Below are 12,500 nucleotides of genomic sequence, written 5' to 3'. Positions count from 1 at the left end.
CACACAGACGCGAAAACTAAGGCTGTCACACAGACGGGAATCCCAAACTTGTAACCCAGACTTGTCACACAGACGGAAACTAAAGTTGTCACACAGACGCGAAAGGTAAATTTGGGCAAGTAATTCATGGCAGTCTCCATATAGACTCCCTGATATGTTATCTCTTATACCTTATATACCACTATATATCTTATGTGTACCATGAATACCCTAGTAATACTGTATACCCTGTAAAACCCTATATATCCTGTGTACCCTTGATTACCCTAGTAATACTGTATACCCTGTATACCCCTATATATCCTGTGTACCCTTGATTACCCTAGTATATACTGTATACCCTGTAAACCCCCATATAACCTGTTTACCCTTGATTACCCTAGTAATACTGAATACCCTGTATACCCCTATATATCCTGTGTACCCTTGATTACCCTAGTAATACTGTATACCCTGTAAACCCCCATATAACCTGTTTACCCTTGATTACCCTAGTAATAGTGTATACCCTGTATACCCCTATATATCCTGTTTGCCCTTGATTACCCTAGTAATACTGTATACCCTGTATACCCCTATATATCCTGTTTACCCTTGATTACCCTAGTAATACTGTATACCCTGTATACCCCCATATATCCTGTTTACCCTTGATTACCCTAGTAATACTGTATACCCTGTAAACCCCCATATAACCTGTTTACCCTTGATTACCTTAGTAATACTGTATACCCTGTATACCCCCATATAACCTGTTTACCCTTGATTACCTTAGTAATACTGTATACCCTGTATACCCCTATATAACCCGTTTACCCTTGATTACCCTAGTAATACTGTATACCCTGTATACCCCTATATATCCTGTTTACCCTTGATTACCCTAGTAATACTGTATACCCTGTATACCCCTATATATCCTGTTTACCCTTGATTACCCTAGTAATACTGTATACCCTGTATACCCCTATATAACCTGTTTACCCTTGATTACCCTAGTAATACTGTATACCCTGTATACCCCTATATATCCTGTTTACCCTTGATTACCCTAGTAATACTGTATACCCTGTATACCCCCATATATCCTGTTTACCCTTGATTACCCTAGTAATACTGTATACCCTGTAAACCCCCATATAACCTGTTTACCCTTGATTACCTTAGTAATACTGTATACCCTGTATACCCCTATATAACCCGTTTACCCTTGATTACCCTAGTAATACTGTATACCCTGTATACCCCTATATATCCTGTGTACCCTTGATTACCCTAGTATATACTGTATACCCTGTAAACCCCCATATAACCTGTTTACCCTTGATTACCCTAGTAATACTGAATACCCTGTATACCCCTATATATCCTGTGTACCCTTGATTACCCTAGTAATACTGTATACCCTGTAAACCCCCATATAACCTGTTTACCCTTGATTACCCTAGTAATAGTGTATACCCTGTATACCCCTATATATCCTGTTTGCCCTTGATTACCCTAGTAATACTGTATACCCTGTATACCCCTATATATCCTGTTTACCCTTGATTACCCTAGTAATACTGTATACCCTGTATACCCCCATATATCCTGTTTACCCTTGATTACCCTAGTAATACTGTATACCCTGTAAACCCCCATATAACCTGTTTACCCTTGATTACCTTAGTAATACTGTATACCCTGTAAACCCCCATATAACCTGTTTACCCTTGATTACCTTAGTAATACTGTATACCCTGTATACCCCCATATAACCTGTTTACCCTTGATTACCTTAGTAATACTGTATACCCTGTATACCCCTATATAACCCGTTTACCCTTGATTACCCTAGTAATACTGTATACCCTGTATACCCCTATATATCCTGTTTACCCTTGATTACCCTAGTAATACTGTATACCCTGTATACCCCTATATAACCTGTTTACCCTTGATTACCCTAGTAATACTGTATACCCTGTATACCCCCATATATCCTGTTTACCCTTGATTACCCTAGTAATACTGTACACCCTGTAAACCCCCATATAACCTGTTTACCCTTGATTACCTTAGTAATACTGTATACCCTGTATACCCCTATATAACCCGTTTACCCTTGATTACCCTAGTAATACTGTATACCCTGTATACCCCTATATATCCTGTTTACAGGGTATACAGTATTATTAGGGTAGTCAAGGGTAAACAGGTTATATAGGGGTATACAGGGTATACAGTATTACTAAGGTAATCAAGGGTAAACAGGATATATAAGGGTATACAGGGTATACAGTATTACTAGGGTAAACATGGGTAAACAGGTTACATAGCGGTATACAGGGTATACAGTTTTACTTGGGTAAACATGGGTAAACAGGTTATATAGGGGTGTACAGGGTATACAGTATATACTAGGGTAATCAAGGGTAAACAGGATATATAAGGGTATACAGGGTATACAGTATTACTAGGGTAATCAAGGGTAAACAGGTTATATAGGGGTATACAGGGTATACAGTATTACTAGGGTAAACATGGGTAAAGAGGTTATATAGGGGTATACAGGGTATACAGTATTACTAGAGTAATTAAGGGTAAACAGGTTATATAGGGGTATACAGGGTATACAGTATTACTAGGGTAATCAAGGGTAAACGGGTTATATAGGGGTATACAGGGTATACAGTATTACTAAGGTAGTCAAGGGTAAACAGGTTATATGGGGGTATACAGGGTATACAGTATTACTAAGGTAATCAAGGGTAAACAGGATATATAAGGGTATACAGGGTATACAGTATTACTAGGGTAAACATGGGTAAACAGGTTACATAGCGGTATACAGGGTATACAGTATTACTTGGGTAAACATGGGTAAACATGTTATATAGGGGTGTACAGGGTATACAGTATATACTAGGGTAATCAAGGGTAAACAGGATATATAGGGGTATACAGGGTATACAGTATTACTAGGGTAATCAAGGGTAAACAGGTTATATAGGGGTATACAGGGTATACAGTATTACTAGGGTAATCAAGGGTAAACAGGATATATTGGGGTATACAGGGTATACAGTATTACTAAGGTAATCAAGGGTAAACAGGATATATAAGGGTATACAGGGTATACAGTATTACTAGGGTAAACATGGGTAAACAGGTTATATAGGGGTATACAGGGTATACAGTATTACTAGGGTAAACATGGGTAAACAGGTTATATAGGGGTATACAGGGTATACAGTATTACTAGGGTAATCAAGGGTAAACAGGATATATAGGGGTATACAGGGTATACAGTATTACTGGGGTAATCAAGGGTAAACAGGTTATATAGGGGTATATAGGGTATACAGTATTACTAGGGTAAACATGGGTACACACAAGATATATAGGGGTATACAATATCGCACTAATATATTAGGGAGTCTATATGGAGACTGCCATGAATTACTTGCCTAAATTTGTCACACAGACGCGAAAACTAAATTTGTCACACAGACTTGTCACACAAACGGAAAACTAAATTTGTCACACACACGGGAAAATTAAATACGTCACACAGACTTGTAGCACAGACGGAAAACTTAAGTTGTCCACAAGACGCGATAACTAAATTTGTCACACAGACGCGAAACCCAAACTTGTCACACAGACGGAAAACGAAATTTGTCACACAGACGCGAGAGCTAAATTTGTCACACAGACTTGTCACACAGAGGGAAAACAAAATTTGTCACACAGACGTAGCCTGTGTACAGACGTCCCCTCTCCTCAGGGAAAATCGGGAGGGGAGACGTCTGTGAATCGCTGTCGTTAATCGTGTTCCGGTATACATTTGCATAAATTAATTTTTTGTTCTTTCGTTGACAGTTAAAAAGGCACATGTAGGTCGAAAAATAGCTCTGGCGTCTGTGTACAGGCTAGCCGAACATCTTCACGCAATGTTCAACCAAAAATCCAGATATGAGATCTCTGATTACAGTCAAGCCAGGTTCAGCGTACCTCCCAAGATCCCATTAATGTATTTATTATTCGAAAGTTGAACCGTTGGTAGTTGTAGATTTCAGGTTCATCTCTGTGTGCATTCTTGTATGCGTAATGAGCCGTGAATTCACACGCGATTCAGTTACGAAATTTCTACCAGCTCAGTTTCCCTGAATTTGATGTAAATGTCTTCTAAGACATTTAATCCATTCAAAGATTTTCAATCTGACCAAATACGAGGTTCTCTTAAAATATTCACTGTTCATTACGCATAGAGGAACGCCGATTTAAATTTGACACCAGTTACGGGAACGACTAACGGACTCATTTTTTCAAATAATCAATTCATTAATAGAATCTCTTTGGGGTAAGCTTAACCTGCCTTGGCTGTTAACGTTGGATTTTGTATGCCTTCTCTTTTATTTACAATACCGACATACAGACAGACCCACCTGCAACCGGTGCAGCAAACATCGGTGGTCTTAACTTCTCATGCCTTTTCGAGAGAGCCGAAATACAAATACCGGTAAACAAATATGAATGTCCTCAAAGGCTGAGCTTTTCCCCGGGGAATCTATTCTGAGGTTCATTCACCAATCACAACACCGGAAATTATTTGCGTCATGGCATTAACATTACAACCAATCAGAGCCTGTCCCCAACATTCCGGGGAAACGGGAACACTATTATCGTCGGCGATTCACAGACGTCTCCTCTCCCGATTTTTCCTGAGAGAGGGGGGACGTCTGTACACAGGCTACACAGACGCGAAAAATAAATATGACGCGAAAACTAAACTTGCCACACAGACGAAAAACTAAAGTTGTACACAGACGCCAAAACTAAAGTTGTAACACAGATGCGAAAATAAAAAAGTAACACAGACGCGAAAACTGTAAACTTGTACACAGATGCGAAAACTAAACTAGTAGCACAAACGCGAAAACTAAAACTAATAACACAGAAGCGAGAACCAAGCTAAAAGACCAACAACGCCTAGCCCGAAAAACACGCGAAGGAAAACGAATACAAGGACAAGAGAAAACACTAATCTCCTGAGCCGCAGGTTGGGGCGCAGGAACCACGTTGTCGTTAGCGTTCTGTACGTTGTTGTCACCGGCAGTTTCGGCTGGAGCCGGAGACATGGGCACGCAATGGATCTGTTCCTCAAAATATCTGTTCTTCAGGCACATTTTTGCTGGCTGGAAGATGAGGAAGAAATAATAGTCCTTGGAAGGAAAGTGTTGCTGGGAAAAAGATAATTCAGGGTGTGAGAGGGGATTTGAAGTCTAGAATAGCTGCTACGGGTTACTTGTATGGGTTACTTACCACTCAAGATCTGAATTGTGCCCTATGAAACTTCCCAGTAAGTCGGGTTGGAGGTTGTAAGTTTGCTGGCTGGGAACTCTTCCATCAGTCTTGCTGGGAGTGGGGAACAGATAATTCTTTTCCAGCAATCTCCCAAAATGCTTAAAATAGTCTCAGAAAACTTTATTCACGCTTTGTTGTTGGTTTTAGGTCTTTTTCTCAAAATTTCCCGTTGGGTGCCCCCGCGGAGACGCGACAACTGGAGGGTCAACGGCCGCTGCAACAGCCCCATCCGCAGGAACAACAGGGACTTGGTCCGGCATGGAGAACAAAGAACGAAGAGAATCTTCGAAGATGGCGCTGCGATGACCGGGCAAGAGAAAAAGAACGCCAAGCTAACGACTGGCGAACGTTTAACGAAAAGAGAATTAAACAGGCCAAAACCGGCCTATTTATACAAACTGTGTGAAACAGAACACCCAGGAGACTACGAGAGCGCGGGAATTTTTATCCTTGAATCCCGAAGGGATTTGGGGCGTTTGTACGAGATGGCCCCAGTTAGAATACGTATTTTTAATCACAAAAGTGACCTTTTCTTTAGCGCGCGTAAACAAAGCGCCTTCTTTGCGGTTGCGGATCCAGGGGGAGGGGGTCTGGTCTGGGAGGTCTGGACCCCCCCCCCCCCCCCAATCGGACGTGACGCATGTTTTAGACATCACTTTTTAACTGGCTGACTTTTTTTAATGAAACACGCGATTGCATTTTGCCGCTAAGCTAAATTCCAGGGTTATTCAAAAATGTAATTGTTTTTGGGTGGGGTGATAGCCAGGGAATTCACTTCTTCAATACCTACCCTTCTATGATCTGTTTGCGTCTGCTTGCAAAGCAGTATTTCCCGCCCCAACAATGACTGGCGTTCACAGATTGAGAAACGAGTGGTCGTCCCTGTGAGAAGTGATTATAATTTGCCACAAAAAAAGTTCAGCAGTCCTTTCTGAACCAAACTTTGGACCCCCAATCAAAAATTCCTGGATCCGCCCCAGCTTTCAAGTAAGAACTGTGGCCAATGATTTAAAAAAAAATTTTGCACTGTTTAAGACGGTTTTCAAGTTTCTGTGTCAACTCACCAGAGCTCACTAAAAAAGGAGAATTTCCTTAGCTTGAAATCCTAACTTCAAAATTGTTTTCGGCAAAAAAGTTAGGCTCAGGCTTCATTTCTTTTGCCCTATCAAGAACAATGGGTGTCGGTTGATCATGGTTTATTTCTTAGACAAGAATAAAATTAAACCACAATATGTTTTATAGAGCCTGACCCGGCTCCAGTTTCCTGCATGTTGAGCTGTATTTTTGTGTGGTATAAATGGCAATAAACATATTCTCACATACACTGGTAAATTCAAGAATGACGTCACAAGTATATAACATGAAAGGGGCTGGGCACAAGGATCGGGCAAATCCGCCATTTTGTTTTCATTGCTGGTCACATTGCGATCGTTCCTCGTACCTCAGCACGCTTGTATTCAATCGATTAGCTGCATTGGAGAGACTTCGCGGAACTGAAGGAAATTACGGTAAGTATTAACCGTTTTGCGCTTCTTCCATTTTATGTGAGAATTGAATGTTTCCAGAAGTGACTCCAAGGTGACCCCATAACCAAACGCTAGGAAAACGTGAAAGGGGCGGCAGCAACTCAGTTTATCTGATCACGATTACAGGTCACTGTTTTCCCATGGTACAGAAACAATGTTTTTTTTTTTTTCGATAAGGATTAGGACCAGGAGTTACACTGTTTATTTAACTGGAGCACGGTGAATGAGCTGTATTTTGACCCCGTGGAATGTTACATGTAAACTGACACCTAAACAAATACTCCTATTAATTGCGTGTTTCGCATTAAGTTAATCTCCTAGCAAAACACACCTTTAACAGTTACATCACGAGCAGCATAGACTTGTACTGCAGATCAATGATAATACATTATATATCTAGCTAAATACTCTGGCACTTAAAGTAAAGTTCATTCATTCATAGACAAAAGAGCATCGTAGCTGGATCGGAGAGTCGACTACGTATGACTAATGAAGATGGAGTCTAAATATATTTAACAGTTCCAGTAAATTTCTTTTATCAAGTCATATCAAATTGTCTATTCATTTGTCCTGGTTAAATTCAACTGAAAATTTCTCTTTTTGTCATGAAAATTGGTTCTCCGATCTTAACGTGCCATTTCATCCTAAGCTTGTATCAGTGGATCAGAATGGCATTTTGTCGAGTTTGTGCTACCTCCTGGTGCAAAACTCGACAAAATGCTACTTAAATCAGCCAGGAACAGTAAAGTTGGTTTTAATTTTAAGGCTCCATTTATTCTGATCGATTCACTGATACAAGCTTTGGATAAAGCCACACATAAGAACAGAACATCGAATTTGATGAGAATCACACTGAGAAAATTTAAGTTAAAAATTAACCAGGATAGATTGATAGACAATGATATAATGAAAAAGGAATGTTTATTTGGAACTATTACAAATTAGTTTTTTAGTTCTCTTGGTCGAATACACATATAGTTGACTCTCAAGCTTCAAAAATTGCGGCATTTTAACAACCAACCGGTAAAACCAACACAAAAAGTGTTGCCGTTAAAAATTCAACCGGTTTTTCAGTTTTTCTTGCTTTTAAAATGTCAGCCATGGCCGCGGAGAAGAGGACTCGAAGAAAGTCATTCAAGTGCAGTACCTGTAAAAAGGCATTTAATGCAAAGTCAGCTCTAAATGTGCACATGAAAATTCACAGTGAACAGAGGCCCTACAAGTGTAGCCAATGTAATAAATACTTCAAACAAGTAACTAGCTTAAACCAGCACCTCAGAGTACACAGTGATGAAAGGCCCTACAAGTGTAGCCAATGTAACAAGTGCTTTAAACAAGCATCAGTTTTATACAATCACCTCAGGGTACACAGCGATGAGAGACCCTACAAGTGTAGCCAATGTAACAAGTGCTTTAAACAAGGAACTAGCTTAAACCAGCACCTCAGAGTACACAGTGATGAAAGGCCCTACAAGTGTACTCGGTGTAAAAAATGTTTCCGACAATCATGTCACTTACAAAACCATCTGCGGATACACAGTGATGAAAGGCCCTACAAGTGTTCCCAGTGCAACAAATATTTCCGACAATCATCTCAGTTACAAAACCATCTGCGGATACACAGAGGAGAAAAACCCTACAAATGCACTCAGTGTGACAAGTGTTTCCCTAGGTCATCAGTTTGGAAAGAGCACATGTTAATACATACTAATGAAAGGCCCTTCAAATGTACTCGGTGTAAAAAATGTTTCAGAAAGTCTTCTCACTTGCAAGACCATTTGCGGATACACAGTGGAGAAAGACCCTTCAAGTGTACTCAGTGTGAAAGATGTTTCACCCGGAAACAGACACTGTTTTATCACAAAAGAAAATACCATCCTGATTCACCGCACAAATGTGAATCATGCGGTAAATCTTTCACTGATGACAATGCTTTGAAGAGACATGATTGCGAGAAACGATCTGCTAGAGACAAAGAAAGATTCACTTGCTGGATGTGTGATGAATACTGCTACGATCATTGTGGATATCTTTATCACATGTATAAACACATGCAAGGATAAATGGAGTTACAAATGGCGTCTATACAGAGAGCCCCAAAAAATAAACAACAGTACTTTACCAGGCAATGCATGGAGTGCTTTGGGAAATGGCTTATGAGCAGTGGTACAAACGCTGCGGCTTCGCGAGTTACTGTTCGGTTTCAGTTCCTCCATGTAGTTTTGCACACATTTGTAGCCGAATAATTCTTGGTTTGGTTGTAGTTTGGTTTCAGTTTAGTCTATTGAACATGCCTTTTTACGGCCATGATTCAGTCAATACAGATATGCGGTTATAACGGTTAGATAACGCCTAATGACGATGGTGGATGTGATGATATGATCACAACATAATTAGGAATACTCACTCCACTACACATTGTAAATTTGTTTCTGTTTGAGTTGGGATGCGTAATTGCGGTATGGAACTTTTTAAGATTTGAACCTTTATACTGGTACATCAGAAATTTCTGCAATTTGATTGGCTTAGAGCAGTGGTATTTCAGCTTAATTTGAAATACCTACATGTGAAAATTACAAACCTTTTGTGGGTAGTAGTGTAAACAAATAATAGCATGATTTGTACGTGATATTTGGTTAACGGCTCGTGAAATTACGTACAACAATTTCGAAATATCACTCGTGGTATTTATGCCAAATATCACTACAAATCATGCTATTACCTATACTAATTCAAGGTCGCTCAATGATGATAATTTTGCTTGGTTCAATTTGTTGTATGCGAATACCGTAAACTGCCGCCCATAATTCCCTCTTCTTATAACCCTCCCCAGTTATAGGCCTTCTACGGTACCCCTAGTAAAAAAACATCCTTTATAAGCCTCATCGGATATTAGCCCCCACCCTTCCCTCCCCCCCCTCCCCGATTTTATTGAAATGAATTCTATTCATAATGCCATTTTCACTGAGCTTGAATTAAAAACAGAAAAAGAAAAACATGTTTTGATCAGCACTGCTGTAGATTCTTTCGAGGACTTTTGTTTTATTCTGGTTATAATCCCCCTCGGATAAAGGCCCCTCTGTTCATAATCCCTGGCTCCTAACACCCCTACGAAGCTTCAGAGCCTATATGCGGCAGTTTACGGTAAGCTCTCATTTACTTGTAACAACAAGAAACGCATTTTGGAATTCTGTTAAAATCTAATTTGTCTAATACTCAGCCGGTCAACCAGGCTAGTAGAGCCCGTTTATACGGTTACGGACAAATTTTTGAACGAACGACATAAACGTGCACGGATGCGCCTTTCGTCTACACGGGAACCTTAGAAAAAATTTTTTAACCGGTGCGGCCTCACTTTTACGTTGAATCACGTGTTAAGACCTGAACTGTGCAATTTTTTCACAGTTTGTGTGGTAAAAGCCAGGAGCCTAACTACGCGCCTTTGATAAAAAGAGACATTCCAGTGCTGATACTGGCAACGGTTCCGTGTAAAAGGATTGCACAGGTTTAAACTCCTCCGTTAAAAAGTTGTCCAGACATTTTATTTACGTTGTTCATTGAAGTTGCTGAATATTGTATTGTTCCTGTTGCGTGCTTAAAATTAAAGGACACAGTTAAGTGTGTGTACCGTCGTTGCGTTGCTTAAGACTAGGGGGGACAGGGTGGAGTCCAAATCTCCCGCCCTCCCTACCTTGCATTATTAGATCCTGTCCCTTTTTTTCTTGGCATTTTTCCTTTGGCTCATTTTCGACCCCGAGATGTGAAGCATTGTTGCGTAATCACTTCCCCCCTATTTATCCCCTTCACACCTTTTTATGAACTACAAATAACGGAAGCAAGTTTTGTACGTTGGTTTAGAGGTCGATCTGATAGCTGCCCCAAATTATGAAATATACCAGTTCTATCAGTCTCTTAAAATTAAGAACGCGTCTCCTCGATATATTTTTGTCTTAATTGATTATTAGGTTGTACCAGCTATGTTTTTTTACGATTTTGAGAAGAATCTGAATGAGATAGCCGAGGAAATTTCTCGCCATCTTGTTAGCTATCAAAGCAAGGTATAAGAACAGATTTGCGAATTGAGGCTGGCCGATAATGATATTGTATCGTACACAACTTTTAGCTTTGCTGGCATTAGCAAATTCAAACATGAGAAAAGAAAAAATGAATTCTGGTCTTACTTGTAAATCGGCTCATGTATCCAGTCGTTAATGGATTCTGGGCTCCTTGAGCTGTATTCCGTTTTCCAAAGCCCAGGATTCCGGATTCCGCAATAAAAACTGATATCCCGGATTCCAGAATCCCTATTCCTCTACATGGGGCGATAACAGAAGTCATCGTGCAAAACTGCAAATGGTTTATTACGATGAAAAGAAACAAAATGGATGGAAATCTACCAAACACAACCTACAGACGTGACCTTATTAGTTGGGGTGGTGTTTTCATGTTTCTGACATGTGAGACGGCAAGGCCCCTAAATATTTCGAGGCCTCAAGTAAGCCGACCAATTACAATGCCTATATGTATTTTTAATCACAAAAGTGACCTTTTCTTTAGCGCACGTAAACATAGCGCCTTCTTTGCAGTAACAACTGTCGCTTAATGCTTTAAAAAGAAATTTTGCACTGTTTAAGACGGTTTTCAAGTTCCCAAGCGTCACCTCACCAGAACTCAATAAAAAAGGGAAGAATTTCCTTATTTGAAATCCTAGCTCCAAAATTGTTTTCGGCAAAAACGTTAGGCTCATTGCTTACATCATAGTTGATTCCTTTTCCCCTATGAACAACAATGGGTGTCGGATGATCATGTTATATTTCTTAGAATAAAGTTGAACTACTTGATTGCCCCCGCAGGGATTTCGCCCAGAAATCCCGAGGAGGCACTCTAGTAACTCGCGCGTATATTAAGGAAAGTACTTACGGTTGAAATATACAGTCATACAGTCAATATAGAAAAAATCTCGATTTGCTTGAACAGGGGCCGCGAGGAATCGGTAGGTAATGATGACGTTTCTATTGTTTTCGCCCGCAAGTACGAAATGGTTAGGATGACGTAAAGACAGAACATCCCCAAGGGACCGCTTAGGTAGATTTTGTGACATTTATTGTGCAGTCATACTTCGACACTCTTTTGCGTTACGTGTTATCAGTGACATTCTGTGGAGCAGTTGTTTCAGTGAAAGTTATGGACCAAAATTTTAACGACACTCGTTAAGCGCAGAAGAAGTTATAAGGTGCGTATAACTGTGTATATATAAACACTTGGAGAGTTTGCCAGATACGAGTTCACAAATCTTTCATTGGAAACCTTGCCAGACATTCTTTCTCTTTCTTTGACCGGAATAAGACTCAGCCCCAAACAAGCAAGACGAGTGAACAACGGCTAGCTTTTCACTAGCAGAACGATGGACGATTACAGAAATTCGCCGACAATCAAATTCTGTGCTGACTTATTCCCTGCTCACAGATGTCCTTTGGCTATAAAGTTTAAAATAGACTAGAATGCGCGAGTGTGAATTGATCAAACGTCCTTTTAAATTCTAAGGCTTCCTTTCCGGCAAATAAAATGAACTGAATGTAAAAAGTGAAAGAGAAATGGCGAAAAATTCAACTTCTAATTAAA

This window comes from Porites lutea, chromosome 10, assembly GCF_958299795.1.
Source record: "Porites lutea chromosome 10, jaPorLute2.1, whole genome shotgun sequence".
In the NCBI taxonomy this organism is placed as follows: Eukaryota; Metazoa; Cnidaria; class Anthozoa; order Scleractinia; family Poritidae; genus Porites; species Porites lutea.
This window is presented reverse-complemented; position numbering follows the sequence as displayed.